Here is a 21299-nt window from a genome sequence, read left to right as displayed (position 1 = left end):
CCACATCTCATTAGCAGGTCTTTCAACTAACATGATACTGGAAGGTCGTCTCGCAAATCATCAGTTTGGAAAGTCTTCCTCCCTCATCTTTCCAGTCATGATTCTGGAATACCCTTCGGTCGTTCATCATCATCTTTAAAGGAATTCCAGACATCCACTGGAAGGTTCTACTGTTGTAAAACTTTCCAGTTAACCAAAACAGCAAAAACCTTCTAATTACTACTAATATTGATATACTTCTGGAAAAAAAAAACATAAATGCGTCATCCTTGATGAAGTTCCAGTATTCCATAATGCCTGGAAATCCTTTCACAAGCCTCTCACCTAACTTAGTGACGTTACCACTTCATACGTTGCTAGAACGTGACGTAATGTGCGAAAGAAATTGGGGGGGGGAGGTTTTGAGGGCAGAATGAAGGATACGATAACAAAAGATGGAAATATAATGAGACAGTGCTACGGAATGATGGAAAGAGCAAAGGAGAAGAATAATAAATAAAAAATGACAATAATAATAATAACAATAATAATAATAATAATAATAATAATGATAATATAATAATAATAATAATAATAATAATAATAATAATAATAATAACAATATCAATGATGATGATAATAGTAATGAAATTTAAAAAAAAAATAATAATAAAATATTAAAAATGAAAATAATAATGATAAATAATTATAATACTAACGATAATAATAACAATGATAATAATAATAATAATAATAATCATGAATAATAAAAATAATAATAATAATATTAATAAATCAATCAAAATAATAATAATAATAATAATAATAATAATAATAATAATAATAATAATAATAATAATAATAAGGTTCAAATAAAGAACGACACGAAGATTTATATAAAGCTAAAGCGAGGCACAACATCAAAGCAAGTGAAAACAGAATATGGACAACTGTGAGAATTGTGAGTATAGAATAAAATATAATTTACACCAATATGAGGACGACGAAATTATAAAACTAAAGTTCAACCCAGCAGAGTATAAATATAAAATGGAAATATGAGAAAAAATTGGGACGAAAAATGTTTCATTTATTTTCAGTTGCTGTAAATGAATAAAATTATAACTACACCAGGATAATGCTCAATTTTCTTTTCTTTTTTTTAAAGAACAGTAGATAGAAAAACATATGGGTTCGGATAAGCTTCAAATAAAAGGCATTTCTACTTATTATTATTATTATTATTATTATTATTATTATTATTATTATTATTATTACAATTGATTTATTATTATTATTATTATTATTATTATTATTATTATTATTGTGGTTATTGTTATTGTCCTTGTCGTTGTCATTATTATTGTTATCATTATCATTGTTGTTGTTGTGGTTATTATTATTATTATTAATATTATTATTATCATTATCGTTATTATTATTATCATTATTATTATTTGCTAAGCTACAACCCTAGTTGGAAAAGTAGGATGCTATAAGCCCAAGGGTTCCAACAGAGGAAAATTGCCCAGTGAGGAAAGGAAATAGTGAAACAACAAGAAAAGTAATTAACAATTAATATAAAATATTTTAGGAACAATAACAAAATCAAAATAAATATTTCATATATACTGTAAACTATAATAACTTAAAACAAGAGGAAGAGAAATAAGATAGAACAGTGTGCCCACGTGTACCCTCAAGCAAGAGAACCATACCCCAAGACAGTGAAAGACCTTGGTACACAGGCTATGGCACTACCCAAGACCAGAGAACAATGCTCACGTGTACCCTCAAGCTAGAGAACCCTACCCCAAGAGAGTGGAAGACCTTGGCACACAGGCTATGGCGCTACCCAAGACCAGAGGACAATGCCCCCGTGTACCCTCAAGCAAGAGACGTGTACCCTCAAGCAAGAGAACCCTACCCCCAAGAGAGTGGAAGACCTTGGCACACAGGCTATGGCGCTACCCAAGACCAGAGGACAATGCCCCCGTGTACCCTCAAGCAAGAGAACCCTACCCCCAAGAGAGTGGAAGACCTTGGCACACAGGCTATGGCGCTACCCAAGACCAGAGGACAATGCCCCCGTGTACCCTCAAGCAAGAGAACCCTACCCCCAAGAGAGTGGAAGACCTTGGCACACAGGCTATGGCGCTACCCAAGACCAGAGGACAATGCCCCCGTGTACCCTCAAGCAAGAGAACCCTACCCCCAAGAGAGTGGAAGACCTTGGCACACAGGCTATGGCGCTACCCAAGACCAGAGGACAATGCCCCCGTGTACCCTCAAGCAAGAGAACCCTACCCCCAAGAGAGTGGAAGACCTTGGCACACAGGCTATGGCGCTACCCAAGACCAGAGAACAATGCCCACGTGTACCCTCAAGCAAGAGAACCCTACCCCAAGACAGTGAAAGACCTTGGTACACAGGCTATGGCGCTACCCAAGACCAGAGAACAATGCCCACGTGTACCCTCAAGCTAGAGAACCCTACCCCAAGACAGTGAAAGACCTTGGTACTGAGGCTATGGCGCTACCCAAGACCAGAGAACAATGCCCACGTGTACCCTCAAGCAAGAGAACCCTACCCCAAGACAGTGAAAGACCTTGGTGCACAGGCTATGGCGCTACCCAAGACCAGAGAACAATGCCCACGTGTACCCTCAAGCAAGAGAACCCTACCCCAAGACAGTGAAAGACCTTGGTGCACAGGCTATGGCGCTACCCAAGACCAGAGGACAATGCCCACGTGTACCCTCAAGCAAGAGAACCCTACCCCAAGACAGTGAAAGACCTTGGTACTGAGGCTATGGCGCTACCCAAGACCAGAGGACAATGCCCACGTGTACCCTCAAGCAAGAGAACCCTACCCCAAGACAGTGAAAGACCTTGGTACTGAGGCTATGGCGCTACCCAAGACCAGAGAACAATGCCCGCGTGTACCCTCAAGCAAGAGAACCCTACCCCAAGACAGTGAAAGACCTTGGTACTGAGGCTATGGCGCTACCCAAGACCAGAGAACAATGCCCGCGTGTACCCTCAAGCCAGAGAACCCTACCCCAAGACAGTGGAAGACCTTGGTACAGAGGCTATGGCACTACCCAAGACCAGAGAACAATGCCCGCGTGTACCCTCAAGCCAGAGAACCCTACCCCAAGACAGTGGAAGACCTTGGTACAGAGGCTATGGCACTACCCAAGACCAGAGAACAATGCCCGCGTGTACCCTCAAGCCAGAGAACCCTACCCCAAGACAGTGGAAGACCTTGGCACAGAGGCTATGGCACTACCCAAGACCAGAGAACAATGCCCGCGTGTACCCTCAAGCCAGAGAACCCTACCCCCAAGAGAGTGGAAGACCTTGGCACAGAGGCTATGGCGCTACCCAAGACCAGAGGACAATGCCCGCGTGTACCCTCAAGCAAGAGAACCCTACCCCAAGACAGTGAAAGACCTTGGCACAGAGGCTATGGCGCTACCCAAGACCAGAGGACAATGCCCACGTGTACCCTCAAGCAAGAGAACCCTACCCCAAGACAGTGAAAGACCTTGGTGCACAGGCTATGGCGCTACCCAAGACCAGAGAACAATGCCCACGTGTACCCTCAAGCAAGACAACCCTACCCCAAGACAGTGAAAGACCTTGGTACTGAGGCTATGGCGCTACCCAAGACCAGAGAACAATGCCCACGTGTACCCTCAAGCAAGACAACCCTACCCCAAGACAGTGAAAGACCTTGGTACTGAGGCTATGGCGCTACCCAAGACCAGAGAACAAAGCCCACGTGTACCCTCAAGCAAGACAACCCTACCCCAAGACAGTGAAAGACCTTGGTACTGAGGCTATGGCACTACCCAAGACCAGAGAACAATGCCCGCGTGTACCCTCAAGCCAGAGAACCCTACCCCAAGACAGTGGAAGACCTTGGTACAGAGGCTATGGCACTACCCAAGACCAGAGAACAATGTCCGCGTGTACCCTCAAGCCAGAGAACCCTACCCCAAGACAGTGGAAGACCTTGGTACAGAGGCTATGGCACTACCCAAGACCAGAGAACAATGCCCGCGTGTACCCTCAAGCCAGAGAACCCTACCCCAAGACAGTGGAAGACCTTGGCACAGAGGCTATGGCGCTACCCAAGACCAGAGAACAATGCCCGCGTGTACCCTCAAGCCAGAGAACCCTACCCCCAAGAGAGTGGAAGACCTTGGCACAGAGGCTATGGCGCTACCCAAGACCAGAGGACAATGCCCGCGTGTACCCTCAAGCAAGAGAACCCTACCCCCAAGAGAGTGGAAGACCTTGGCACAGAGGCTATGGCACTACCCAAGACCAGAGAACAATGCCCGCGTGTACCCTCAAGCAAGAGAACCCTACCCCCAAGAGAGTGGAAGACCTTGGTACAGAGGCTATGGCGCTACCCAAGACCAGAGGACAATGCCCGCGTGTACCCTCAAGCAAGAGAACCCTACCCCCAAGAGAGTGGAAGACCTTGGTACAGAGGCTATGGCGCTACCCAAGACCAGAGGACAATGCCCGCGTGTACCCTCAAGCAAGAGAACCCTACCCCCAAGAGAGTGGAAGACCTTGGTACAGAGGCTATGGCGCTACCCAAGACCAGAGGACAATGCCCGCGTGTACCCTCAAGCAAGAGAACCCTACCCCCAAGAGAGTGGAAGACCTTGGTACAGAGGCTATGGCGCTACCCAAGACCAGAGGACAATGCCCGCGTGTACCCTCAAGCAAGAGAACCCTACCCCCAAGAGAGTGGAAGACCTTGGTACAGAGGCTATGGCGCTACCCAAGACCAGAGGACAATGCCCGCGTGTACCCTCAAGCAAGAGAACCCTACCCCCAAGAGAGTGGAAGACCTTGGTACAGAGGCTATGGCGCTACCCAAGACCAGAGGACAATGCCCGCGTGTACCCTCAAGCAAGAGAACCCTACCCCCAAGAGAGTGGAAGACCTTGGCACACAGGCTATGGCGCTACCCAAGACCAGAGGACAATGCCCGCGTGTACCCTCAAGCAAGAGAACCCTACCCCCAAGAGAGTGGAAGACCTTGGTACAGAGGCTATGGCGCTACCCAAGACCAGAGGACAATGCCCGCGTGTACCCTCAAGCAAGAGAACCCTACCCCCAAGAGAGTGGAAGACCTTGGTACAGAGGCTATGGCACTACCCAAGACCAGAGAACAATGTCCGCGTGTACCCTCAAGCCAGAGAACCCTACCCCAAGACAGTGGAAGACCTTGGTACAGAGGCTATGGCGCTACCCAAGACCAGAGGACAATGCCCGCGTGTACCCTCAAGCCAGAGAACCCTACCCCAAGACAGTGGAAGACCTTGGCACAGAGGCTATGGCGCTACCCAAGACCAGAGGACAATGCCCGCGTGTACCCTCAAGCCAGAGAACCCTACCCCCAAGAGAGTGGAAGACCTTGGCACACAGGCTATGGCGCTACCCAAGACCAGAGGACAATGCCCGCGTGTACCCTCAAGCCAGAGAACCCTACCCCCAAGAGAGTGGAAGACCTTGGCACACAGGCTATGGCGCTACCCAAGACCAGAGGACAATGCCCGCGTGTACCCTCAAGCAAGAGAACCCTACCCCCAAGAGAGTGGAAGACCTTGGCACACAGGCTATGGCGCTACCCAAGACCAGAGGACAATGCCCCCGTGTACCCTCAAGCAAGAGAACCCTACCCCCAAGACAGTGGAAGACCTTGGCACACAGGCTATGGCGCTACCCAAGACCAGAGGACAATGCCCCCGTGTACCCTCAAGCAAGAGAACCCTACCCCCAAGAGAGTGGAAGACCTTGGCACACAGGCTATGGCACTACCCAAGACCAGAGGACAATGCCCCCGTGTACCCTCAAGCCAGAGAACCCTACCCCCAAGACAGTGGAAGACCTTGGCACAGAGGCTATGGCACTACCCAAGACCAGAGAACAATGCCCGCGTGTACCCTCAAGCCAGAGAACCCTACCCCCAAGAGAGTGGAAGACCTTGGCACAGAGGCTATGGCGCTACCCAAGACCAGAGGACAATGCCCGCGTGTACCCTCAAGCAAGAGAACCCTACCCCCAAGAGAGTGGAAGACCTTGGCACACAGGCTATGGCGCTACCCAAGACCAGAGGACAATGCCCGCGTGTACCCTCAAGCAAGAGAACCCTACCCCCAAGAGAGTGGAAGACCTTGGCACACAGGCTATGGCGCTACCCAAGACCAGAGGACAATGCCCGCGTGTACCCTCAAGCAAGAGAACCCTACCCCCAAGAGAGTGGAAGACCTTGGCACACAGGCTATGGCGCTACCCAAGACCAGAGGACAATGCCCCCGTGTACCCTCAAGCAAGAGAACCCTACCCCCAAGAGAGTGGAAGACCTTGGTACAGAGGCTATGGCACTACCCAAGACCAGAGAACAATGCCCGCGTGTACCCTCAAGCAAGAGAACCCTACCCCAAGACAGTGGAAGACCTTGGTACAGAGGCTATGGCACTACCCAAGACCAGAGAACAATGCCCGCGTGTACCCTCAAGCCAGAGAACCCTACCCCCAAGAGAGTGGAAGACCTTGGCACACAGGCTATGGCGCTACCCAAGACCAGAGGACAATGCCCCCGTGTACCCTCAAGCAAGAGAACCCTACCCCCAAGAGAGTGGAAGACCTTGGCACACAGGCTATGGCGCTACCCAAGACCAGAGAACAATGCCCACGTGTACCCTCAAGCAAGAGAACCCTACCCCAAGACAGTGAAAGATCTTGGTACTGAGGCTATGGCACTACCCAAGACCAGAGAACAATGGTTTGATTTTGGAGTGTCCTTTTGGAGTATATTTTTTTCTAGGATAATAACCTTCCACCCAGTACAATTTAACTTTCCCTGGACCTGAGCATCCCACTGGGATGATTAGAATTCTCCAAAGTCTACGGTACCATTAATGAAATGCTTCCTCATTAATAAAGGAATAGGGCATTCTTAATTAAGAATGTCTCTGGAGTTCGACTCCCGCTCAAGCTCTACAGTTTCTTGTAGTGTCTGCAACCGCACCATCCTTGTGAGATAATGATGGGGAGTTTAGGGAGCCTACAGGTCTACCTGCTGAGTCATCAGCAGTCATTGCCTGGTCCCCCCTGGCCCTAGCTTAGGTGGAGAGGTGCTTGGGCGTTAACCATATGTATATATGGTTAGTCTCCATGGAATTATCATACCAACAGGGGCATTGTTACTGTCCCTTGCCTCTGCCATTCATGAGCGGCCTTTAACCCTGCAAGAATTCTTAATAACAAATCTGCAAGATACGTACTTTGCCAGCTATATATTGACTATACATATAGGAAAGTACACAAATATTGACTATACATATAGGAAAGTACACAAATATTGACTATACATATAGGAAAGTACACAAATATTGACTATACATATAGGAAAGTACACAAATATTGACTATACATATAGGAAAGTACACAAATATTGACTATACATATAGGAAAGTACACAAATATTGACTATACATATAGGAAAGTACACAAACGCCTACTTTGGAAAATTCCAAATAACGAGAATAACCTAAAATAACTTAAAATAATAAACATTTAAGGAAAAATTATATGAAATTACAATGTTGGTAGGTTTTCGAACAAAAATGTAATTTAGTCTACGGACACACCTATCCACATTTCATTACATCTCGTTTGTATAGGTAGCATTGGGTGCATTATTATTATCATCATTATTATTGCTGTTGTTGTCGTTGTTGTTGCTGTCAGGCTGGGAGGAACGTAGAGAGTAGAGGTCCCCTTTTTGTTTTGTTTCATTTGTTGATGTCGGCTACCCCCCAAAATTGGGGGAAGTGCCTTGGTAAATGTATTATTATTATTATTATTATTATTATTATTATTATTATTATTATTATTATTATTATTAATAGCTAAGCTACACCCCTAGTTGGAAAAGTAGGATGCTATAAACCTAAGAGGAAACAGCGACTGATTATCAAATCATACAAATTAATTTTCAGATTACAAATATAGTAAAAACAATACAATTGGTTGACTTAGCCCATATAGTGTCGTCACAGCTTCGAAGGCCAATGGTGTATTTTTACCATACCCACCAAGGACACTCCACTGGCTGAACTAATAACCTTTATAGCAATGGTGGACCTCCTACCTGATATCAAGTATCAATCAGACGTGAAGCTTTGCCATGAAAAAGTTTTTATTTTTTTTTTTTACGTCACAAAAATAAGAAATTCCAACAACGTACAAGTTAACTGAAGATAAAAAAACAACTAAGAGGGAATACTTACTTCTTAGACGAACTCAGAGCCGAGTCATTAGCTAGGAGAATATACCGTTCTGTAAAGAGCAAATGATGAATATGAGTAAATATGAATAAAATTATAAAAGCCATAACAAAAGTTAAAAATATGGCAAAAGTATGGAGAGAGAGAGAGAGAGAGAGAGAGAGAGAGAGAGAGAGAGAGAGAGAGAGAGAGAGAGAGAGAGTTAGTTACAAGGATTTTGGACATTTCAGAATTTTTAGTACATCCGCGGAGACTTCATTTGGTCTTGCGTAGAGCGAATTAGTTTAACCATTTAGAGAGTTTCTATGTTGTTGTCTGATTTATTCCTGAGTTCGTTTACCATGGACAGAGAGAGAGAGAGAGAGAGAGAGAGAGAGAGAGAGAGAGAGAGAGAGAGAGAGAGAGATAGACCGTATCTCCTTTTTACAATGGGAACAAAAGGTTTGATATCTCATGATCACATTTATGCGCGAAAGCTTAGGACAAGAATGAAGCTTAAAACTCTTTGTTTTATGAGGATTTGTTCATTTGGGCCAAATCTCAAGAGCTGGGACCGGGGAGGTTATCAATTGCAGTTGCTCTATGAAGTCCAGGTTGAAGAGGTTGGACAGCAAATGGAAGAAAGGAAAACGATAGTCCAAATTAATGTTTATAAAGATTACAGTATTCTTGAGAATGACAACTTGAAATTATGCCTTTTAACATGTCAGTACTCTTTCCATTTAATGCTAAAAGTATGACAACTTTAAATTATGCCTTTTAACATGTCAGTACTCTTTCCATTAAATGCTAAAAGTATGACAACTTGAAATTATGCCTTTTAACATGTCAGTACTCTTTCCATTAAATGCTAAAAGTATGACAACTTGAAATTATGCCTTTTAAAATGTCAATACTCTTTCCATTTAATGCTAAAAGTATGACAACTTGAAATTATGCCTTTTAACATGTCAATACTCTTTCCATTAAATGCTAAAAGTGGTATTTGTTTACAAGAGCACGCTCTGCATTTACTCCAAAATTATGCATCCCTGCAGCTCTCCTCTTCTTGTACAGTAATTAGGAGGTTCTTTAAATGCTGGGAAAATAAAATGTAGCAAAATATGTTGCACAAGGGGGAGGAGGGGGAGGGTCTGGTGGAGGAGGTACTAAACGACCTGGAACTGACATCGTCAACCAAAGGGAAGTTCGTGACGTCAGCGTACGTTTGGTATATATTCAAAATATATCTTAAATCAAAAATGGAGTAATTACTCAAAAGTGTCACTATATGTGAAATGTATATTTTATTTGGTAAATATTTGATGATAAATCTTATTAAAGTGTTTTTTTTAAAGAAACTATTTTCAGAATGACTAATTTTCCCAGACGACGTTTTGCTACACTAACGCCATCTATTGACCACTGCATAACGATGCCTGCCAATTTCCAGCCAATGAAAACATACACTGCAAAAATATGTCATTCTCATCAAAAGTTTCTTTAAAAGAAGGATAAGATTTATTGTCAAGTATTTACCAAATAAAATATGCAATTCACAAATACTTTTGAGTAATTACTCCATTTGCAATTTAGTATATATTATGAATATATACCCAATGTACACTGACGTCACGAACTTCCCTTTGATTGACTATGTTGACGATGTCAGTTCCAGCCACGAAGTTGGAAGGAGGTTATGTTTTCACCCATGTTTGTGTGTTTATTTGTTTGTGAACAGTTTCCTGGCCACAATTTTAATCGTAGAGTAATGAAACTTGCAGGGATTAATTATTATGTAAAAAGTTGGAAATATTTAGATTTTGGAAGGTCAAGGTCACAGTCAAGCAAAATGTCCAATTCACGTAATCAGCCATAAGTTTGACCATCGTTATCACAGAGACTTCAAACTCGGTTCATATTTCATAGCATGAAAATCCACGGCAATTAATACACGTTAAGATCAAAGGTCAAGGTCAAGCAAAAGATCGAGAAATAAGCTGCAGTGGTGGAGGTCTGTGTTCTACTGATTTTAAAGGTCGCTCATGAATGGCAGAAGCAAGGGACGGTGACATTGCCCTAGCAATCAGGACAATGCCCTAGAGACTGACCATATATGTGATAAGCGCCCAAGCCTCCTCTCCACCCAAGCTAGGACCAGGGAGGGCCAGGCAGTGGCTGCTGATGACTCAGCAGATAGACTTATAGGCTCCCCCAAACCCACCAACCTTAGCTCACAAGGATGGTAAGGTTGCAGACACTAATGGCACTAACGAGTCTGAGTGGGACTCGAACCCCCAACTGGCAAACACCAGGCAGAGACGTTACCAATCAGGCCACCGAAACCTCAAGTTCATAATGAACCTCGCTAATAATGTCAAACTCCTCCCACTTCGAGAGAGAGAGAGAGAGAGAGAGAGAGAGAGAGAGAGAGAGAGAGATCCTCCAGCTACTCCCCTCAGTAAGGAGGAGGGTAATATACCACGCCAATGACCTTGCACCTACCTACGCCTACGCCCACGCAGCGTGGCCCAAAAGGGCAGGACGCCCACCCTCGAAAATAGCCGTGACCTAACACTGCAATATAGATTTGGATTCGCGAATTTAGGTCATACGGACCAGCGCTGGGGCAGAAGAGATCGTTCAGTGTTGAGGTGTAGATGAGGGGAAAGGCCCCAATCACCATGTTTCACAGGACAGCAAGATGGAAGGAGACTGCACTGATTATTATTAATTATTATCATTATTATTATTAACTATCACTATTAATTATCAATAATTAAAAATTATTTCATTCTGATTATACTCAATGATCATAGTTGTTTTGGCTTTTTTTTTTCTTTTTTTTTTTTTTTTTTTTTTTTTCTTTTTTTTTTTTTGTGGCCGGATGCCTTTCCTGCCGCCAACCCTCCCCACTTACCCGGGCTTGGGACCGGCTCCAAGTTGAGGCTGGCTTACCCCCCCCCCACCCCCTCAGCGAAGGTGGATGGACTATATCAAGGATGACCTTCAATCAAAGGGATTAACCGGTGATGAAGTGTGGGACTGAAGTAGATGGAGAAAGCTAACCAGAAACATCGGCCCCACATAGAAGTGGGAAAAGATGTAGACAAAGAAGAAAAAGAAGAAGAAGAAGAAGAATTAATTATTATTATTATCATTATTATTATTTATTATTATTACTATTTATTATTATCATTTCTATTATTATCACTATCATTATTATTATTATTATTATTATTATTATTATCAAGGGCAAAGCTACAACCCTACTTGGAAAAACCATGATGCCATAAGCCCAAGGGCTCCAACAGGGGAAATATAGCCCAGTGAGGAAACATAATAAGGAAATTAATAAACGATATGAGAATTAATGAACAATATAAAATATTTTTAAAACAGTAACAACATTAAAACAGATATTTTATATATAAACTATAAAAAGACTATATTGACAGACCGATTGGTTTTTCTATAATATGGGGAACAGCTACTTATCAATATCGGTATAGTTAAGTTTGTTATGAATGATTAGAAGACGAGACAGCCAAATTGAATCATTATTCACTGAATTGTTATCAGAAAAACACTTAAAAATTTGCCATTAAAAAAAAAAAAAAAAAAAAAAAGTACAGGTCTTGGAATAAATGTTTAAAGCTTTAAAGGCCGCTCATGAATGGCAGAGGCAAGGGGACAGTGGCATTGCCCTATCAGGCAGGACAATGCCCAAGACCAGCGCCCAAGCTAGGACCAGGAAAGACCAGGCAATGGCTGCTGATGACCCAACATATAGACAAATAGGCTCCCTCAAAAATCCCAACCTTAGCTTACAAGGATGGTAAGGTTGCAGACACTGATGGCACTAACGAGTCTGAGCGGAACTCGAACCCCCGACTGGCAAACACCAGGCAGAGACGTTAATAATCGGGTCACAACAACCCAGGCATTTACCGTTTTATAAACGGATATATTGAGGTAAAGGGGTGACATTACGGTCACCAACCCGTAAAAGATAATAACAGAGTAGGGTGAAAATTACGGTCGCCAGTATTTTACTGAAATGCGGCTGAAGACTATATTTTTTAAGGAGAATTTCCGATCAAAATCACGGTTATTTTGAAGTGAATGAGAAATCCAATTCAGGTATATTTACGATTAAATTGATTTCCATTTTAAGGAATGGGCCTCTAAATACAAATAAAAAAGACTCATTGAACGAGGTAACAGCTAATTCTTGTTTTTTTTTTCTTTAAAATGTGTAGATTTCAATGGCTTAACAACGCAGAAAATATTGGAAAAAAAATACAGACACCGAAGCAACTGCAAGAATCTCACAGGACACGAAAACATATAGGAAAAAATCTAGTTCCAAAGTCTGGCCGTCGAAGGAAAGAAGTAAGTCATCAAGCTAAATAGTCTGGAATCTGAGAGAGAGAGAGAGAGAGAGAGAGAGAGAGAGAGAGAGAGAGAGAGAGAGAGAGAGAGAGAGAGAAAGGGTAAAAATTAATTTAGTATATTCGAACACACACACACACATACACACGCACATATATATATATATATATATATATATATATATGTGTGTGTGTGTGTGTGTGTGTATACAGCATTATTTATATATATATATATATATATATATATATATATATATATATATATATATGTAAAATGATAATTTCAAATTGCTGCAATCATGCAATAATAATGCAAGGTCATTCAACACAATCAACCACACCCAACAGCATTATTCCCGCAGCCATTCAAACCTTATTAACAAGAAAACAAAAACAAAAAAACCCTCTTTCCATCAGGAACTGCTCTGAGCCTTTCACAATCTCCCATTGAACGTAACCACAGCCGCCACCTGGCCCATTTAAACGCAACCAACTCATTTGTCCCATTTGAACGCGACCCAAAACGCGAGAACAATGAGCACGAGTCTTGGACAATGCCACCGCCATTACACCTGACGTACACAGAAAACTCTTATTCTTTTGTTCCCCCTCCTTGTGCCAAAAAAAAGCTGGGTCCAGGAATACGACGTAATGACGTGAAGTGCCAGAGGTGCTGTGACGCATGCGCAGAAATGACTGAGGTGATGTAACGCATGCGCAGAAGTACCTGAGGTGATGGAACGCATGCGCAGAAGTGCCTAGGGTTCTGTGACGGATGCGCAAAAGTGACTGATATGCTGTGACACATGCGCAGAAGTGCCTGAGAGGATGGAATACATGAGCAAAAGTACCTGAGGGGATAGAACGCATCAGAAGTGTGCATGAGGTGATGCGCAGAAGTGCCTGAGGTGGTGGAGCAAATGCGCAGAAGTGCCTGAGGTGATGGAATGCATACCTCAAAGTGCCTGGATGCTGTGACGCATGCACAGAAGTGACTGGGGTGCTGTGACGCATGCGCAGAAGTGATTGAGTTGCTGTGATGCATGCACAGAAGTGACAGAGTTGCTGTGATGCATGCACAGAAGTGACTGAGGAGCTGTGACGCATGCACAGAAGTGCCAGAGGTGATGTAACGCATGCGCAGAAATGCCTGAGATGATGTAACGCATGCGCAGAAGCGCCTGAGGTGACGTAAAGAATGCACAGAAACGCCTGAGATGATGTAACGCATACGCAGAAGCACCTGAAGTGACGTAAAGTATGCGAGAAGTGCCTGGGAGTGCTATGACGCATGCGCAGATGTGCCTGAGGTGATGAAACAGTTACGTATGTGCAAAAGTTCCTTAGGTGCTGTGACGCATACGCAGAAGTGCCTGAGGTGCTGTAACGTATATGCAGTAATGCATGAAGTGTTAGCGCATGAGCACAACGGAAAATAAGACAATAAGGACAAGTAACCTCGTGAGCAATTGAATTAATAAATTGTTTATTATTCAAAATCTAGGTGTGGGAAATGCATGTTTGTGAGACTAGTTTTCATAATGACCTTCCTTAGTAGTAGTAGTAGTAGTAGTAACCCTATTCATTAGTAGTAATAACTCGAATTAGTAATGATAGTAGTAACCCTATTTAGTAGTACTGTAATAATAACCCTACTTGGTAGTAGTAGCAGTAATCCTACTTAGAAAAGCAGAATGTTCCTATATCCACCTCAAACTAACTTCTTATGGTTATTATAAACAACACAAATCTTAGAATATTTCCTCCCAAAAAAGTTTTTTATAAACCACAACTGCCATCGACAAAAGCTGTTCTCAGAATGAAGGTCAGTGTCAACATCAACAAGTCTACGGTATTTAAACTTCATGTTTCGACTTTGTTTCAGTAACCGTTGTCGTGTGTGACAATTCTACGGGATTTCACCACCTTATTTCAACTTCTAGACGACTTCAAAAAAAGTAAATTCAACAGATGAAGAAATCTTTTATACTTTGCTAAAGGAGATGCAACATCAAGGCAAGCGTAGCAGACACCCAGAAAGACAGGTGGAAAGCAAAAGAGAGGAAAAAGTGGACCCAGCGTCCAGTCTCTGTATGGCCAATCCCTACGTCGTCTAATGATGTATCAACGAAGCACCCATAAACTATAAGGTTACCTTATTACAAAGAGAGAGAGAGAGAGAGAGAGAGAGAGAGAGAGAGAGAGAGAGAGAGAGAGAGAGAGAGAGAGAGTTACTGAAATATCACGAAAAAAGGTGAAACAGGTTATGTCTTTATATTTTAGTAATGGAAGGCCTACTTTGATGTTGTTACTGTTCTTCATATATGTTATTTTAACTATTAATTATTTCTATTGTAATCTTTTTATTACCTTATTTCCTTTCCTCACTGGGCTATTTTCCCCTATTGGAGCTCTTTTGCTTATTGCATCGTGCTTTCCCAACTAATGTTGTAGTGTAGCTAACAAAAATAATAATAATAATAATAATAATAATAATAATAACAACCAGACTAGTTTAAAACTCTTTTAGGCTATTGCTATAATTGAGAGTTAAAACGAACTTGAAGAATCGTTATAGATCGAGCACTAACTTTTTCTCTTGATCTGCAAATGACACTTTGCCTTTAACAATATATATATATATATATATATATATATATATATATATATATATATATATATATATATATATTATATATATATATATACTAATTCATGTATAGAGATGTGTTGTACATCAAGGTAAATGAACTTACATCAAGAGAATTCCACAAAAACCTATATCTCAGCATGTAAATGTACAAGATTGCATTTTGGTAGCGAAGGGAGTAAGTTGCCTTCGGAAGCGCTCGAGTTGATAAGTCCCTCACCTGAGAGGGTAATAGTGTACGGTGTACTTACGAACGAACCTTTTGTAATAAATGAAGAAAACCCATATTCCGACGTCTCATTATCCGTTTATATATATATATATATATATATATATATATATATATATATATATATATATATATATATATATATATATATATATATATCCTCTAGCTCCATAATCACTTACATTAGGGAGAATATATATATATATATATATATATATATATATATATATATATATATATATATATATATATATATATATATATATATATAATCCTCTAGCTCCATAATCACTTACATTAGGGAGAATATATATATATAGTATAATATATATATATATAATATATATATATATATATATATATATATATATATTATATATATATAATCCTCTAGCTCCATAATCACTTACATTACGGAGCTTACTTTGGTCTTTTTTTCTGCCAACATATGAAACTTTATTTTCATATCCTGAAAGTTCATAAGTTATGTATAAATGTGAAATGAAATCGGGGTAATTTTCAACAAAAAATTAAATTTTATGTAAAAGTTTCTAACAAACTCATTTGACCAAAAAAGAAAAAAAAATATTAAGAGCTAAAAATTTTAACTTATTTTCAAGTTCAGAGAAGGGTTGAATCATCTCTGTAAACTCGTTCCAGGACTAGGTTGGATGGTCTCGTCTACAGGCCCATAAGTGAAGAGGGACTCCACATCAACAGAAGGAATGACTCCTCTGCTGGAATGGCCTTTGATGGTAGTCAGGAACTCCATTGGAGAGGCCTCGCAGTATTGGTCAGGAACTCCACTCAAGAAGCCATGTAGTATTGGTCAGGAACTCCACTTAAGAGGCCTCGCAGTATTGGTCAGGAACTCCACTTAAAAGGCCCCGCAGTATTGGTCAGATACTCCACTGAAGAGGCCCCCGCAGTATTGGTCAGGAACATCACAGAGAGGCCTCACAGTATTGGTCAGGAACTTCACTGAAGAGGCCATGCAGTATTGGTCAGAAACTCCACTTAAAAGGCCCCGCAGTATTGGTCAGGAACTCCACTGAAGAGGCCCCGCAGTATTGGTCAGGAACATCACAGCGAGGCCCTCACAGTATTGGTCAGGAACTCCACTGAAAAAAGCCCCCGCAGTATTGGTCAGGAACATCACAGCGAGGCCTCACAGTATTGGTCAGGAACTCCACTGAAGAGGCCCCGCAGTATTGGTCAGGAACATCACAGCGAGGCCTCACAGTATTGGTCAGGAACTCCACTGAAGAGGCCCCGCAGTATTGATCAGGAATTCCACTGAAGAGGCCTCTCAGTATTGGTCAGGAACTCCACAGAAGAGGCCCCCGCCAGTATTGGTCAGGAACTTCCCTGAAGATCTACCACAGTATTGGTCAGGAATTCCACTGAAGAGGCCCCCCCCCGCAGTATTGGTCAGGAACTCCACTGAAGAGGCTCGCAGTATTAATCAGGAATTCCACTGAAGAGGCCTCTCAGTATTGGTCAGGAACTCCACTGAAGAGGCCTCTCAGTATAAGGCAGGAACTCCACTGAAGAGGCCCTGCAGTATTGGTCAGGAATTCCACTGAGGAGGCCCCGCAGTATTGGTCAGGAACTCCACTGAAGAGGCCATGCAGTATTGGTCAGGAAACTCCACTGAAGAGGCTCGCAGTATTAATCAGGAATTCCACTGAAGAGGCCTCTCAGTATTGGTCAGGAACTCCACTGAAGAGGCCTCTCAGTATAGGGCAGGAACTCCACTGAAGAGGCCCCTGCAGTATTGGTCAGGAATTCACTGATGAGGCCCCGCAGTATTGGTCAGGAACTTCACTGAAGATCTTCCACAGTATTGGTCAGGAATTCCACTGAAGAGGCCTCACAGTATTGGTCAGGAACATCACAGCGAGGCCTCACAGTATTGGTCAGGAACTCCACTGAAAAAGCCCCCGCAGTATATGTCAGGAACATCACAGCGAGGCCTCACAGTATTGGTCAGGAATTCCACTGAAGAGGCCCCCGCAGTATTGGTCAGGAATTCCACTGAAGAGGCCCCGCAGTATTGGTCAGGAACTTCACTGAAGAGGCTCCGCAGTATTGGTCAGGAATTCACTGAAGATCTTCCACAGTATTGGTCAGGAATTCCACTGAAGAGGCCCCCGCAGTATTGGTCAGGAATTCCACTGAAGAGGCCCCTCAGTATTGGTCAGGAACTTCACTGAAGATCTTCCACAGTATTGGTCAGGAATTCCACTGAAGAGGCCCCGCAGTATTGGTCAGGAACTCCGCTGAAGATCTTCCACAGTATTGGTCAGGAATTCCACTGAAGAGGCCCCGCAGTATTGGTCAGGAACTCCGCTGAAGATCTTCCACAGTATTGGTCAGGAATTCCACTGAAGAGGCCCCGCAGTATTGGTCAGGAACTTCACTGAAGATCTTCCACAGTATTGGTCAGGAATTCCACTGAAGAGGCCCCGCAGTATTGGTCAGGAATTCCACTGAAGAGGCCCCGCAGTATTGGTCAGGAACTTCACTGAAGATCTTCCACAGTATTGGTCAGGAATTCCACTGAAGAGGCCCCGCAGTATTGGTCAGGAACTCCGCTGAAGATACCACACATTATTGGGTCAGGGACTCCACTGAAGAGGCCCCCCAATACTGGTCAAGAATTCCACTGAAGAGACCAACCACACCCCCCCCCCCCCCGTATTGGTCAGGAACTCCATTGAAGAGGCCCCGCAGTATTGGTCAAGAATTCCACTGGAGACCCCCCCCCCCCCCCGTATTGGTCAGGAACTCCATTGAAGAGGCCCGCAGTATTGGTCAGAAACTCCACTGAAGTCCCCACAGCTTTGGTCAAGAATTCCACTGAAGAGACCCCGCAGTATTGGTCAGGAACTACATTGAAGAGGCCCCGCAGTATTGGTCAGAAACTCCACTGAAGAGGCCCCGCAGTATTGTTCAGGAACTTCACTGAAGAGGCCCCCAAATATTGGTCAGGAACTCCACTGAAGAGGCCACGCAGTCTTGGTCAGGAACTCCTGTGAAGAGGCTACGCAGTATTGGTCAGGAACTCCACTGAAGATACCACACATTATTGGTCAGAGATTTCACTGAAAAGGACCCCCAATATTGGTCAGGAATTCCACTGAAGAGGCCCAGCAATATTGGTCAGGAACTCCACTGAAGTGGCCTCACAGTATTGGTCAGGAACTTCACTGAAGAGACCCCCCCCCCCCCCCCGTATTGGTCAGGAACTCCATTGAAGAGGCCCCGCAGTATTGGTCAGAAACTCCACTGAAGAGGCCCTGCAGTATTGTTCAGGAACTTCACTGAAGAGGCCCCCAAATATTGGTCAGGAACTCCACTGAAGAGGCCACGCAGTCTTGGTCAGGAACTCTACTGAAGAGGCCACGCAGTATTGGTCAGGAACTCCACTGAATATACCACACATTATTGGTCAGGGACTCCACTGAAAAGGCCCCCCAATATTGTGCAGGAACTCCACTGAAGAGGCCCTGCAGTATTGTTCAGGAACTTCACTGAAGAGGCCCCCAAATATTGGTCAGGAACTCCACTGAAGAGGCCATGCAGTATTGGTCAGGAACTCCACTGAAGATACCACACATTATTGGTCAGGGACTCCACTGAAAAGGCCCCCCAATATTGGTCAGGAACTCCACTGAAGAGGCCATGCAGTATTGGTCAGGAACTCCACTGAAGATACCACACATTATTGGTCAGGGACTCCACTGAAAAGGCCCCCCAATATTGGTCAGGAACTTCACTGAAGAGGCCCCCAAATATTGGTCAGGAACTCCACTGAAGAGGCCACATAGTATTCGTCAGGAACTCCACTGAAGATACCACACATTATTGGTCAGGGACTCCACTGAAAAGGCCCCCCAATATTGGTCAGGAACTCCACTGAAGAGGCCATGCAGTATTGGTCAGGAACTCCACTGAAGATACCACACATTATTGGTCAGGGACTCCACTGAAAAGGCCCCCCAATATTGGTCTGGAACTCCACTGAAGAGCCCCCACAGTTTTGGTCAGGAATTCCACTGAAGAGGCCCAGCAATATTGGTCAGGAACTCCACTGAAGTGGACTCACAGTACTGGTCAGGAACTTCACTGAAGAGCTCCCACAGTTTTGGTCAAGAATTCCTCTGAGGAGACCCCCCCCCCCCCCCGTATTGGTCAGGAACTCCATTGAAGAGGCCCCGCAGTATTGGTCAGAAACTCCACTGAAGAGGCCCCGCAGTATTGTTCAGGAACTTCACTGAAAAGGCCCCCAAATATTGGTCAAGAACTCCACTGAAGTGGCCTCACAGTATTGGCCAGGAACTTCACTGAAGAGCTCCCACAGTTTTGGTCAGGAATTCCACTGAAGAGGCCCAGCAATATTGGTCAGGAATTCCACTGAAGTGGCCCCGCAGTATTGGTCAGGAACTCCACTGATGAGAACCCCCCCCCCCCCCCCCCCGTATTGGTCAGGAACTCTATTGAAGAGGCCCCGCAGTATTGGTCAGAAACTCCACTGAAGAGGCCCCGCAGTATTGTTCAGGAACTTCACTGAAGAGGCCCCCAAATATTGGTCAAGAACTCCACTGAAGTGGCCTCACAGTACTGGTCAGGAACTTCACTGAAGAGCTCCCACAGTTTTGGTCAGGAATTCCACTGAAGAGGCCCAGCAATATTGGTCAGGAACTCCACTGAAGTGGCCTCACAGTACTGGTCAGGAACTTCACATAAGAGCTCCCACAGTTTTGGTCAGGAATTCCACTGAAGAGGCCCAGCAATATTGGTCAGGAACTCCACTGAAGTGGACTCACAGTACTGGTCAGGAACTTCACTGAAGAGCTCCCACAGTTTTGGTCAAGAATTCCTCTGAAGAGACCCCCCCCCCCCCCGTATTGGTCAGGAACGCCATTGAAGAGGCCCCGCAGTATTGGTCAGAAACTCCACTGAAGAGGCCACGCAGTATTGTTCAGGAACTTCACTGAAGAGGCCCCCAAATATTGGTCAGGAACTCCACTGAAGAGGCCACGCAGTATTGGTCAGGAACTCCACTGAAGAGGCCATGCAGTATTGGTCAGGAACTCCACTGAAGATACCACACATTATTGGTCAGGGACTCCACTGAATATACCACACATTATTGGTCAGGGACTCCACTGAAAAGGCCCCCCAATATTGGTCAGGAATTCCACTGAAGAGGCCACTCAGTATTGGTCAGGAATTCCACTGAAGAGGCCCCGCAGTATTGGTCTGGAACTCCACTGAAGAGCCCCCACAGTTTTGGTCAAGAATTCCTCTGAAGAGACCCCCCCCCCCCCCCGTATTGGTCAGGAACTCCATTGAAGAGGCCCCGCAGTATTGGTCAGGAACTTCACTGAAGAGGCCCCCAAAATATTGGTCAGGAACTCCACTGAAGAGGCCACGCAGTATTGGTCAGGAACTCCACTGAAGAGGCCATGCAGTATTGGTCAGGAACTCCACTGAAGATACCACACATTATTGGTCAGGGACTCCACTGAAAAGGCCCCCCAATATTGGTCAGGAATTCCACTGAAGAGGCCACTCAGTATTGGTCAGGAATTCCACTGAAGAGGCCCCGCAGTATTGGTCTGGAACTCCACTGAAGAGCCCCCACAGTTTTGGTCAAGAATTCCTCTGAAGAGACCCCGCCCCCCCCGTATTGGTCAGGAACTCCACTGAAGAGTCCCCGCAGTATTGTTCAGGAACTTC

The 21299-nt window shown here is 44.0% G+C and overlaps 1 protein-coding gene across 1 annotated transcript in view; it reads right to left on the bottom strand.

Annotated features, from left to right (window-relative positions):
- The window catches only part of LOC137657855 (protein dispatched-like), a 112742-nt gene that overhangs the window by 80645 nt on the left and 10798 nt on the right, over positions 1-21299 (bottom strand). The window contains exon 3 of the mRNA XM_068392452.1: positions 8303-8351. The gene's annotated coding sequence lies outside the window, so the exon portion shown is untranslated. The remainder of the gene's footprint in view (positions 1-8302; positions 8352-21299) is intronic.

Source organism: Palaemon carinicauda, chromosome 18, assembly GCF_036898095.1.
Source record: "Palaemon carinicauda isolate YSFRI2023 chromosome 18, ASM3689809v2, whole genome shotgun sequence".
NCBI classification, from domain to species: domain Eukaryota; kingdom Metazoa; phylum Arthropoda; class Malacostraca; order Decapoda; family Palaemonidae; genus Palaemon; species Palaemon carinicauda.
Note: the sequence above shows the minus strand (reverse complement) of the source record. Positions and strands in the feature narration are given on the sequence as shown.